The following is a 12,301-nucleotide window of genomic DNA, read 5'->3' as shown; positions in this document are numbered from 1 at the left end:
AGGAAGTTTTGCGACAATTGTACAGGGCCTTGGTGCGACCACACCTGGAGTACTGTGCACAGTTTTGGTCTCCTTATCTAAGGAAGGATATACTTGCCTTAGAGGCGGTGCAACAAATGTTCACTAGATTGATCCCTGGGATGAGAGGATTGTCCTTTGAGGAGCGATTGAGTAGATTGGGCCTATACTCTCTGGAGTTTAGAAGAATGGGAGGTGATCTCATTGAAACATGTAAGATTCTGAGGAGGATTGACAGGGTAGATGCTGAGAGGCTGTTTGCCCTGGTTGGAGAGTGTAGAACTTGGGGGCAGAGTCTCAGGATAAAGGGGTCAGCCATTTAAGACTGAGATGAGGAGGAATTTCTTCACTCAGAGAAAGAAAGAAAGACTTGCATTTATATAGCACCTTTCACGACCACCGATCGTCCCAAAGTGCTTTACAGCCAACGAAGTACTTTTTGAAGTGTAGTCATTGTTGTAATGTGGGACACGCGGCAGCCAATTTGTGCACAGCAAGCTCCCACAAACAGCAGTGTGATAATGACCAGATAATCTGTTTTAGTGATACTGGTTGAGGGATAAATATTGTCCAGGAAACCAGGGAGAACGCCCCTGCTCTTCTTTGAAATAGTGCCATGGGATCTTTTACGTCCACCTGAGAGAGCAGACGGGGCCTCAGTTTAACGTCTCATCCAAAAGACAGCATCTCTGACAGTGCAGCTCTCCCTCAGCACTGCACTGGAGTGTCAGCCTAAATTTTTGTGCTCAAGTCTTTGGAGTGGGATTATGAACCCACAATCTTCTGACTCAGAGGCGAGAGTGCTACCACTGGAATTCTCTACCCCAAAGGGCTGTGAATGCTGAGTCGTTGAGTATATTCAAGGCTGAGGGGCAGATTTTCCCAAACCTGTCGGGACTTCCCTTTCGGGTTTTTGACCCGCCTACTTCGATGTCCGGCCAATCCGTGCAATTTTCCCTTGATTGACCTTGTTGAGCCCGCCAATTAAGAGCCACCCGGCAACAGGTGACGTCACAGACTGCAATTTCATCTGTCAAGAGCTTTTGACAGATGAAATATCAGTGTTTCACAGTTGTTTGAAGCTGTGAAACACTGACACTCTAAGTTCTAACATGAGTCCTTCTCCACAGACTCAGTTAGAACTCACACCAGCACTCAAAGCTGAAGGCTGTCACTTTTGACAGATCGCAGCCATTCAGCTTTCAGTTCCGGCTGAGTGATGGGCTCCCGACGGCTACAGGAAGAAAGGCTGTTAACGTAAGTACAGGTAAGTAAAAGTTCTTTACACACTTTAGACACACCAAACACACTTACCTTTACACTCATGCACCCATCACTCACCTGAGCACTGACATCGCGACCCCTCCAACTCCTTCAACCCGACGGCCCGCTGCTCTAACCTGGCGTGGTTTGGAGCCGTCGGGAAACCCACACGAAACCCCTCAAAATGGGGATTCGGCTAAAAACTGCCTGTTAACTACCTGTTAACAGGCAGTTAATTGGCACTAATCCCTTCCCGCCTGGTTTCGGCGGGTCCCAGTGCGGGGTGGGTCCCGCCGCCCCTGAAACTTACGTGGGGCGGGGTTTTGGGTGGGATGGTGTCGGGACCCCCAAATTCGGGATATTCCCCCCCCACACGCCTGAAACCCCGCCTGACGGCTCCACGAAAATCTAGCCCTGAGATCGATAGATTTAGGGACTCTTGGGGAATCAAGGGATATGGGGATTGGGTGGGAAAGTGAAGTTGAGGTCGAAGGTCAGCCATGATCTTATTGAATGGCGAAACAGGCTCAAGGGGCCGTATGGCCTACTCCTGCTTCTAATTCTTATTTCATGATACCAGAAGAGAATTTTTATACAAAATATCTGCCCCTGTGCAGCTTCAAAATGAAACTTTAAAGTGTAAAGTAGGGCAACAGAGAGTTGCCAACTTTTGTACTGATAGTTTCTTCATTATATGTAGGATTATGGGGCAATTTAGTAGAAGTTAAGTCTCCCCAGTAACCTAGTTGAGATCATAAAAACTCCATTGTAGCATGGAATTGTTTCATAAATAGTTCCAGAGATTTTTCCTCCACTATTGTGTCTGGACATTTATTCCACATATTGATCACTCTTTACATGAAGAAGAATTTCCTGATATCTGTCCTAAAGGTATCCTCCTCTAGTTTGAAGCTGTGTTCAATAGTTCTACTCCCACAGTTTAATTTAAAGTAATATTCTGGATTAATATTTTTATACCCTTAACAATCTTACATACCTCGATTAAAATCATTCCTCAAACACCTCCTTTCCAAGCGGAAAAGCCCATGTTTCTCCAGTTTCTTTTCATAACTCAGACTCCTGACACTGGGGATCATCCTTGCAGCTCTTCTCTGCATTGTCTCCAGTGACCTCAACTGGTGTGGTCTGAATAGAGCACAATAAAGTTTGATCATTACCTCTTCTGACTTATATTCTACTGTTTTGCCAAGAGGTTCAGCATCCTATTGGCTTTGTTGATTGTTCCTCTGCATTGGTTGGGCATATTTAGTGTTGAGTCTACTAAGACTCCTAGGTCTCACACAGCTTCATCATTATCTATTTCAACACCATTCATGGAGTAAACACGTCGTCTATTTTTCTTTCTACGTGCAGCACTTTACATTGCTCTGCATTAAATTTCCTCGGCCATTATTCTGCCCACTTACATATTGCGTCCAATTCATTCTGTATTTTCTGAGCTCCCTCTTTCGATTCCATTACCCCTCCTTGTTTTGTAGCATTTGCTAATTTGACCACTTTGCATTGAGCTTCTGAATCCAGGTCATTTATGCAAATTAGAACAAGTAGTGGTTCCAGTACTGAGCCCTGAGGCACCCCACTCAGTACTTCTCCCATTCTGAAATAACTCTTCTTGTTTCCTACCCTTCAGTCAGACTCTTGTGCATGCCTAGGGTTGACCCTGATTCCCCATAGTTTTTTCATTTTAATTAATAACCTTTTGTGTGGAACTTTGCCAAACGCTATTTGGAGGTCGAGGTAAACTGCATCATAGGGCTTAGCACAGTTCACTGGGCTTGTCAATTCCTGAAAGAAATTGAGAAGGTTGGTTAGGCAGGATCTGCCCTTCTTAATCCATGCTCACTGCTGTTTGCTAGATTGTTATTGTACAAATGATCCTCAAGCTTATCTAGGAATTCATTATGTGGGGTATTGTTTTTATTATTTAAGGTTCATACTCTTAGAATCATAGAATTATATAGCACAGAAGGAGGCTGTTCGATCAATTGTGCCAGTGCTGGCTCTTTAAAAGAGCTATCCAATTCGTCCCACTCCCCTGTTCTATCCCCATAGCTCTGCAAATTTTCCTTTACAAGTATATAACCAATTTGTTTTCAAAAGTTACTATTGAACCTGCTTCCAGGCAATGTATTCCAGATCAGAACAATTCGCTGTGTAAAAAATTCTCCACATCTCCCCCCTGATTCTTTTGCCAATTATCTTATGCTCCAGGATTACCACTATTTTAAACATGAGCAAAAATAATTGCAGTGCCATATATACTCATGAAGTAGAACATATCCCATCATATTCTCACCTCGTGTGTTTAATCAATTAAATGTGGGCTTTTGCTATGTCACTGCGGGTCATTAAGAAGTAATTAATAATGCAGACAGAAAGACAAAAAAACACTTTAGATCATTGCAGTGGAAACTGACTTGTTAATTACTAGGATAGAACTTAGTCCTGCAGAAATAAATCGGGAATAGAAACATCTGTAAGTGGAACAAAATTTATCTTTAGGCGTAAACGTCATCTTCAATTTTAAAATCAAAAGGTTACTACAATTAGTTCAGAGACGCTCTCAGTTCTCCCAATGGTGACATCACTCATTAGGCTATTTTTCTTACCCATTCACAGTCAATGGGAGGAACCACTAGCCCTCAGGAATCTATAATTTCAGATGAAGAAATAGAATTACAAATGAAACAAGATTTTTAAAGTTAGTCATCGTTATTTACAAAGGTTAAATCTTACAACTGGGTCCTGAGAGTAACACTCGCTCTTTAATTGGGATTTGATTTTATCAGTCTTCTTTGGAGGAACAGCATACGTATAAAACTAAAGAATGAACGATATGAGAGCAGCGATCACGCAGAACCATTTGAACTGGTGGAAATGCAATGCACCCCTTGGGATACAAACGAGGCGCCCACCCCATTGAAGCAGCAAATCTCAGACGGTACCTCTAAAAGAACAGAGGAGCAACTTGGTGATGGTAATCATTACCCTGGGATTGATTACCATTCGTTCTTATTTGCTGGGGCCTTCGCTAGGCCCAAAATGGGATCTACACCTGATTCTCAGCAGACATGGGTCCTGCTGGGCCTCACTGGGGGATTTTGAGTGGAATTCCCGAGGAAGCCCAATGACAACCCCCAGGAGTGCTCCCAAATTGCAGGAACAATGCAATTGGGGCTGACGTAAGAAGGACCTTGCCCACACCAAGATCACAAGTCCCTGGCAGGTTATCAATGCGGTGGAAACCTGGTGGATCTGGGTCCCGCCCTAGATTACAGCCCCGTCTTTGGGAAATACAGCAGAACTGTGCTTTCACACAATTTCTACCACCTGGCATACTTTGTACATGCACGATCCCCACAAACACAATGAGATGAATGACAGTTATTCTGTTTTCGATGGTGTTGATTGAGGGAGGAGTGTTGGCTAGGACACAAGGAGAAACATAGAAACATAGAAACATAGAAGATAGGAGCAGGAGTAGGCCATTTGGCCCTTCGAGCCTGCTCCGCCATTCAATGAGATCATGGCTGATCATCCAAATTCAGTACCCTGTCCCTGCCTTCTCCCCATATCCCTTGATCCCTTTAGCCTTAAGAAATATATCCAACTCTTTCTTGAATATACTTAATGAACTGGCCTCCACCGCCCTCTGTGGCAGAGAATCCCACAGGTTCACCACTCTCTGGGTGAAGAAATTCCTCCTCATTTCAGTCCTAAATGGCTTACCCCTTATCCTTAGACTATGACCCCTGGTTCTGGACTCCCCGGCCATCAGAAACATCCTTCCTGCATCTAGTCTGTCCAGGCCTGACAGAATTTTATAGGTTTCGATGAGATCCCCTCTCAATCTTCTGAACTCCAGTGAGTATAAGCCCAATCGACACAATCTCTCCTCATAACGTCATTCCTGCCATCCCAGGTATCAGCCTGGCGAGAACTCCCTGCTGTTCCGCAAATAATGCCATAGACCTTTAACATCCACCTGAGCCACCAGAACAGGCAGATAGGCCTCAGGTTAATGTTTCCTTCCGAGACTGGTACCTTTGATATGTATTTTGGGAACTCATTATTATTTTTTTTAAACTTCTTAGTAACAGAAAAGTGGTTAGGTCTCCTTTTAGTGTTCAGGAGTGATTGAGTACAGACTGAATATATTATTTTCAAAAAATGCCAATACAGCTAATTTACAGAAATTCAAACATTATGTTCACTTTGGTTGGGTTGGATTATGTATTGTTCAGAATAGAGTTTTGCATCTTTCCATGTAATATCCTTGGTGCAAAATTTTCCTCTTTTTTACTTTAAAGAGCCTGGCGTACACAGACAATTAATGTTCACTCAGCGACCTCTAAACACAGCTGTTCCCGAAGGAAGAGACGGAGTGATGGAATGTTGTGTTTCTGGATTTCCCGCACCTACTATCACATGGAAGAAAGGGGATGAGATAGTTCAGACCAGGTAATTGTGTCTATTATGTTTCTCTTACAGCCTCCAGCTCAACAAATCAATGAAAACCATTTGGATCTGTCTGAAAGAAATAAAATCACACGGCCACTTCATACTTCACATTTTAGTAGTTCTCTCCCCACAATAAGTAAACAATAAAGGACAGCTTCTGTTCAAACAGTTTTGATATATTGAGCTTGCTATTCATTACACCATCTTCTTCCGCCGTGCACTGCTCCCCCACACTAGGCCAGGATTGCTACAGCATGTATTAGAATGTTGGAAATTTCTAACTCGCCCATTGATATCCATAGTACAATTTCTCAAAACCTTTTTGTGCTCCTGGCAGCCAACATAATCACATTTGTGAGACATTTATCCTTGTTACTGTTTCTCTCCAGCTGCACCCCTTGAGATATTACCACACAGGCAAAAAATAAACCAATTCCAATGACAATCAGAGTGGATCAATTGCAAAACAAAGAATGGAAATCTGTTCTGACAACCTTGGAAGACTTGATGAGTAAAACATGGTCGTTGAGCATTGATCCCAATGGATGTAACATTTGGCTATTTTGAGGCTTTTTAATGCTTAATTTAGCATCCTAAGAAACAGTGATTGCAAGTGATATTGCAAAGGCTGAAAATGGCTCTACCAGCCTCCATACAATTCATTTGGTGCAAGCATGTACAGTGTATAGCCTAATTAAATAATCTATGCATGACAAAGATGTAGCTTATAGGGACCTGAGGTTACAAAAAGACCAATTCAACCATTCCTGTTGTAGTCAGTCCCAGAGTAGCATTTTTCATGTAGACCGTTTTCAGTACAATGCATTGAGCAAAACTATGACTGATCAGATGTAGTTGAGACTCATACAAGATCAAAATGTTTGAAATGTGAGATATTCCATACATTGCAAAAAAGTTAAAATTCCAACTTCCTATTAGCTATTACTTCAACTGCAGTGCAAATTTAGCTTTGACTCAATAACTGAAAAAGGGGGTTCAGACTCACTTAAGTCACACACATTTTAAACTGACTTAACACCTCTGTTAAAATAGTGAACAAAGCAATTTGATAGAAGCACATGAAGTACGATTTATTTTGCACAGTGTAATTTCTAGGCTCAATTTCCTGAGACAGCCAGGAAGAGCCTGCTCTCAAACCTCTACTCAACCGCCACCATGTTGGGCACTAGAGTAACATTTTAAATTTTAATTATTTACTTAAGGGATGTGGGCGTTGACATGAATCTTGTCATTCATGTGGAAATGACTTATGAAATAATACTGGGCGGCCTGCTGATGGCGCTGTCCAGGAAGAGTATAAATACTCGGGCATGGGCCCAGCTTGCTCAGGACATTCTTTAACAGGAACTAGTGAAGGACACAACTCGATCTCCATGTTGTGAAACAGTTGATTAAAGCCTTGTTTAATACTCAGACCAAGTGCCTAGTAGTTTTCTTACGTGAGGCGTCACTGGCAAGGCCCATCCCTAATTGCCCTTGAGAAGGTAACATTTCAGGAAGCACTCCATCAGCCTATCCAATCACCCGCTTTCTTTTTCAATATATCATTTTAAAAACCCTTACATCCTTTCAAATGTCAGAAAGTTGTCTCTTTCCTTTCTAAGCCCTGTTTGACCAGTTTATTCCATTTGTTGATCAGCCTTCTGCTGCTAAAGAAGTCTTGTCAGACTTAATTATTTATTTATTTAGTTCACTGATTCTGAAAGTCGATATATGCCAGAAAAAACGAACCTATTTCCAACTTATCTAATCCCTTCATCATCTTAAAAGCAGCCAAACGAATGAGTTTCTGCTCCCAGGTTTCTGCTGTCACTGCTGTTGAACTGAAGGCAAACCACAGATGTTCGGAAACTTGTCTCCCTTTAATTTTGATTCTCCTCTTGGGTTGGAATCAAGAAGCCAACAGAATGATGGGTCAGGGTGGGTGCTATGGAAAATCTAAAAGTGCACTCCTGCAATCAGTAGTCCCATGTGTTGGTGCTCTCAGATTCAGAACGGTACCCTTATGTGCTCAATTCTTTGACACTGAACCTCAAGTTGAGTTCTGTGAACAAATCTGCATATCTCTTGAAAGATCTATTCTTCAGTTCTTAACAGTAGACAACTTTAATTGTTTCAGGTCCAAAAAGTACTCGTTGCTGGCTGGAAGTAACTTGCTCATCAAAAGTGTAACTGAACAAGACGCCGGGTTTTATACATGTGTCGCCAACTATGAGAATAAGACAGTTGGTGCCTCAGCAGAACTCACTGTGATGGGTAAGTTTGATCTGATAATTTATCCATTAACTAGTCCAATAACAATGTGTCTCAACATGTTGTACAAAAACTCCATTTAAAATATGTTCAACTATGGGCTGATAATTGTATTTATGTCCGTGAGCAAATGGTCAGCTTGATTGTGTAGCAGTTAAGCCACAGGGTATTCAGTAAAGCATAATGGTGACAGTTTCAAATGTTTATGCCGTGTCCACTTGAACGGTAAGAAATACCGAATAGACTATGAGATTTTGTCCTTCCAAACTTGGACTTTATCTATTGAGAGCATTTTGAGCTAATACTAAGATGAAGTAGTGGTGATTACAGGTTCGTCACTAGTGGTGATAGTGGCAGGAGAAATTAAGAGTAGTACGAGACATTAAAGAATATTGGCAAAACAGTAACAGCAAACCTCAACCAATAACCGAATAAGCCTGGTAGGAATACCAAAGCAGTGTACATTTGAAAGCAACTGACAAAATCGAAGCAGACAACATGCCTCATTTGTAAGAGCTGTTTTTTTTCCCATTTGTTGAGGTCAAACCTTTATGAGAAAGGCAAAGTTGGAACAGGAGTCTTTTAACGCTGAACTGCAACAGAAGGGATTGATTTTTGTCTTTACTGCCTGGTGATTAAGTGCAGAGAGGAAAATCGGGAGCGGAGGACTGCAGAACCATAAAGGAGCCCACCTGATTTTCCTTCCATTTAACTTAATGGAAAGAAATTGGGCCGGCTCCATTATGGGTGTGCAATCCTCCGAATCTGTTCTCTGTGCTCCACTCAGATGAGACTTAGTGCCCAGGTGGTAAAGATAAAAATCTGCCGCAGTGCGTCATAGTGGGGCAGTGCAGTAGACCACTAACACACTGTGCCTTGGAATGGAAGTGTCAAGGCTTACACCCATCAACCTGAACATGATAATCTTGGCCAGTGTCGCTGTTGGCAGCACCAAACAAAGGCCCCTTTACTTAACACAATAGCAAAATACTGGGGATGCTGGAAATCTGAAATAACAACAGAAAATGCTGGAAACACTCAGCAGGCCAGGCAGCATCCATGGAGTGAGAAACAGAGTTAACGTTTCAGGTCTGGGACCCTTCATCAGAACTGGAAAAAGCTGGAGATGTAACAGATATTAAGCAGGTGCAGAGACAGGAGGGGAGTTTAGGAGGGGAGGAAGGAATAGAAAGAACATGTTGTGCTTATGTAAGAGGCAGGAAAGATAAAATGTTGCAAATGGGAATGGCAAAATCATACAGCATGAAAATTTACCTAAGGGGGAAGCTAACCTCACTCACTCACATATACTTTCGGTGGCTGGTTTCAGATAGGCATTGGGAGCAGGCCATTTCCCCAACTGTTTCCAGAAAAAAAATGTGCTGTGGAAAAGGCCTATTTGTTATTGTACTTTTTTTGTTGAAATTTAAGCTTTTGAGAAGTGAACATTATGAAATATCATATCTGGTATTGCTTATGTGATTTTCTTATACCAGAGCACAAGCCTATTAAGTACGTTCCAGGTATGTGTTGATTCTTTTTAATGGAAAACAAATGTTTCGCACAGATGGCACAGCGAGACCATTGGAAAAAGGGAAAAAAATCACCAGGTATTAAAGGAACGCTGCCTTCAAGAAACGTGTAAACACACAACATGGTATAGATTGTGTCAAAATGATGCATCACATTGCTTGTACATAACATCTCGACGATGCATGTCTCTGTCAGCCTTTGTATCCCCACAAACTACTGTTTCAGGAAGGCAGTGGCTCTTTAAAGGACTATTGAGCAAAATGAAGTATTGACACATTTGTTGATTTTCTATTATTTCTTATCAGGCTTGCCAGATTTGTTATCACTAAACAGCAGTGGGAGCTTTGATTATTGTTCTCCTTTAATTGTCTGATCAACTCATATTTTGTTTATATAGATACACAAATGGTATCTTACAGGTTGCTACTACTGAAATTTTGAAGCTGGCTTGTATGTTTAATATTGTACAAGAAGTCTTAGCAAAGCAGCTATCATGAATATGGGATTGGAAGGACAAAGTCTTCACTGAAATGGTTTGAATACTGTACCTGCGAGTTTTCATTTTTAAGTCTGGAGGTCATATATTCATATCCTGTGGCACATCGATAGTGTGATGCCTTTCATCTGTGAACTATGAGGTCAAAAATTCTGGAAGTGTTATTGGCCCAGAGAGTTATAATGGCCCAGATTTTTCTGGAGCGGGGCATCTCGTGCCGTGCCCCGTTAGTTAGACTTGTCGTGCACGTTTACGTTTTAAAGTTTTTTGCCCACAAAGTTGCTGGAAGTACGAGCTGATTATGGGGGCAACAGGGCACCTGGGACTTTGGTGAACTATGGGACCAACAGTGTGTCTTCTTAACCAATGAGATTTAAGGATTGAGAAACAAACAGAGGAGGAGGGTGAGTGGGTGAATTCAATGTCAAATAAGGTACAGAAAGAGAAATAAAGAGAGGGAAATAGAAATTGGATTAAGCGAGAGAGAAAAGAGAGACAGAAATAAAAAGTAAAAAGAAATTAAAACATTATTAAATTTGACATTTTTAAAATCACCAACAACAATTCACAACCTAAAGGAATGAGACTCCAAGCTTATAATTGTTCACTTTCTGGGCAAGAGAGGTTGATTGGCAGTCATTAACAATTATCATGTCATTAAAAGGGTCCTTACACTATTAAATACTAGATTTACCATTTTGTGGTGAGTTTAATGGACAATTAATGTAAAAATGCCTGAAAATCATGGGTAGGTTAAGGATGAGATGCCGTTTTTGTGAAGCTAATGGCGGAGCGGCACAAATCGGCCAGCAACTTGTGTGTGTGCGTGTGTGTGTGAGTGTGAGTGTGCGTGTGTGCGTGTGTGCGTGTGTGTGAGTGTGTGTGTGAGAGTGAGTGTGTGTGAGTGAGTGTGAGTATGAGTGTGTGCGTGTGTGCCAGTGTGTGTGTGAGTGTGAGTGTGTGTGTGAGTGTGTGAGTGTGAGTGTGTGTGAGTGTGTGTGTGAGAGTGAGTGTGTGTGAGTGTGTGTGTGAGAGTGAGTGTGTGTGAGTGAGTGTGAGTATGAGTGTGTGCGTGTGTGCCAGTGTGTGTGTGAGTGTGAGTGTGTGTGTGTGAGTGTGTGTGTGAGTGTGTGTGTGTGAGAGTGAGTGTGTGTGAGTGTGTGTGAGTGTGTGTGTGTGTGCCAGTGTGTGTGTGAGTGTGTGTGAGTATGAGTGTGTAAGAGTGTGCGTAAGAGTGTGTGTGAGATTGAGTGTGTGTGAGTGAGTGTGTGAGTGTGTGTGTGAGTGTGTGTGTGAGTGTGTGTTTGTGTGTGAGAGTGTGTGTATGTGTGTGTGTGTGAGAGTGTGAGTGTGTGTGTGAGTGTGTGTGAATGTAAATGTGTGTGTGAGTGTGTGTGTGAGTGAGTGTGTGTGTGGTGTGAGTGTGTGTGTGAGAATGTGAGTGTGAGTGTGTGTGAGTGAGTGTAAGTGTGTGTGTGTGAGTGTGAGTGCGTGCATGTGTGTGTGAGTGTAAGTGTGTGCATGTGTGTGAGTGTGTGTGTGTGTGCATGAGTGTGTGAGTGTGTGTGTGAGTGTGAGTGTGAGTGTGTGAGAGTGTGAGTGTGTGTGTGTGTGAGTGAGTGTGAGTGTGTGTGAATGTAAATGTGTGAGTGTGAGTGAGTCTGTGTGTTTGTGTGAGTGCGAGTGAGTGTGTATGTGTGGTGTGAGTGTATAAGTGTGAGTGTGAGTGTGTGAGTGTGTGTGAGTGAGTGTAAGTGTGTGCGTGTGAGTGAGTGTAAGTGTGTGCGTGTGTGTGTGAGTGTGAGTGTGTGCATGCGTGTGTGTGAGTGTGAGAGTGTGTGTGTATGTGCGTGAGTGAGTGTATGTGTGGTGTGAGTGTGTGTGTGTGAGTGAGTGTAAGTGTGTGCGTGTGAGTGTGAGTGTGAGTGTGTGCATGTGTGTGAGTGTGAGTGTGGGTGTGTGGGTGTGTGTGTTTGGGTGAGTGTGGGTGTGGGTGGTTGTCGGTGTGTGTCTGTGAGTGTGTGTGAGTGTGTGTGAGTGTGTGTGTGTGCGTGAGTGAGTGTATGTGTGATGTGAGTGTGTGAGTGTGTGCATGAGTGTGTGAGTGTGTGTGTGTGAGTGAGTGTAATTGTGTGCGTGTGTGTGTGAGTGTGTGCATGTGTGTGAGTGTGTGAGTGTGTGCATGAGTGTGTGAGTGAGTGAGTGTAATTGTGTGCGTGTGTGTGTGAGTGTGTG

The sequence above is a fragment of the Somniosus microcephalus genome, chromosome 2 (assembly GCF_052327205.1).
Source record: "Somniosus microcephalus isolate GS21.2 chromosome 2, FLI_Smic_1.0, whole genome shotgun sequence".
Taxonomy (NCBI): domain Eukaryota; kingdom Metazoa; phylum Chordata; class Chondrichthyes; order Squaliformes; family Somniosidae; genus Somniosus; species Somniosus microcephalus.
Note: the sequence above shows the minus strand (reverse complement) of the source record.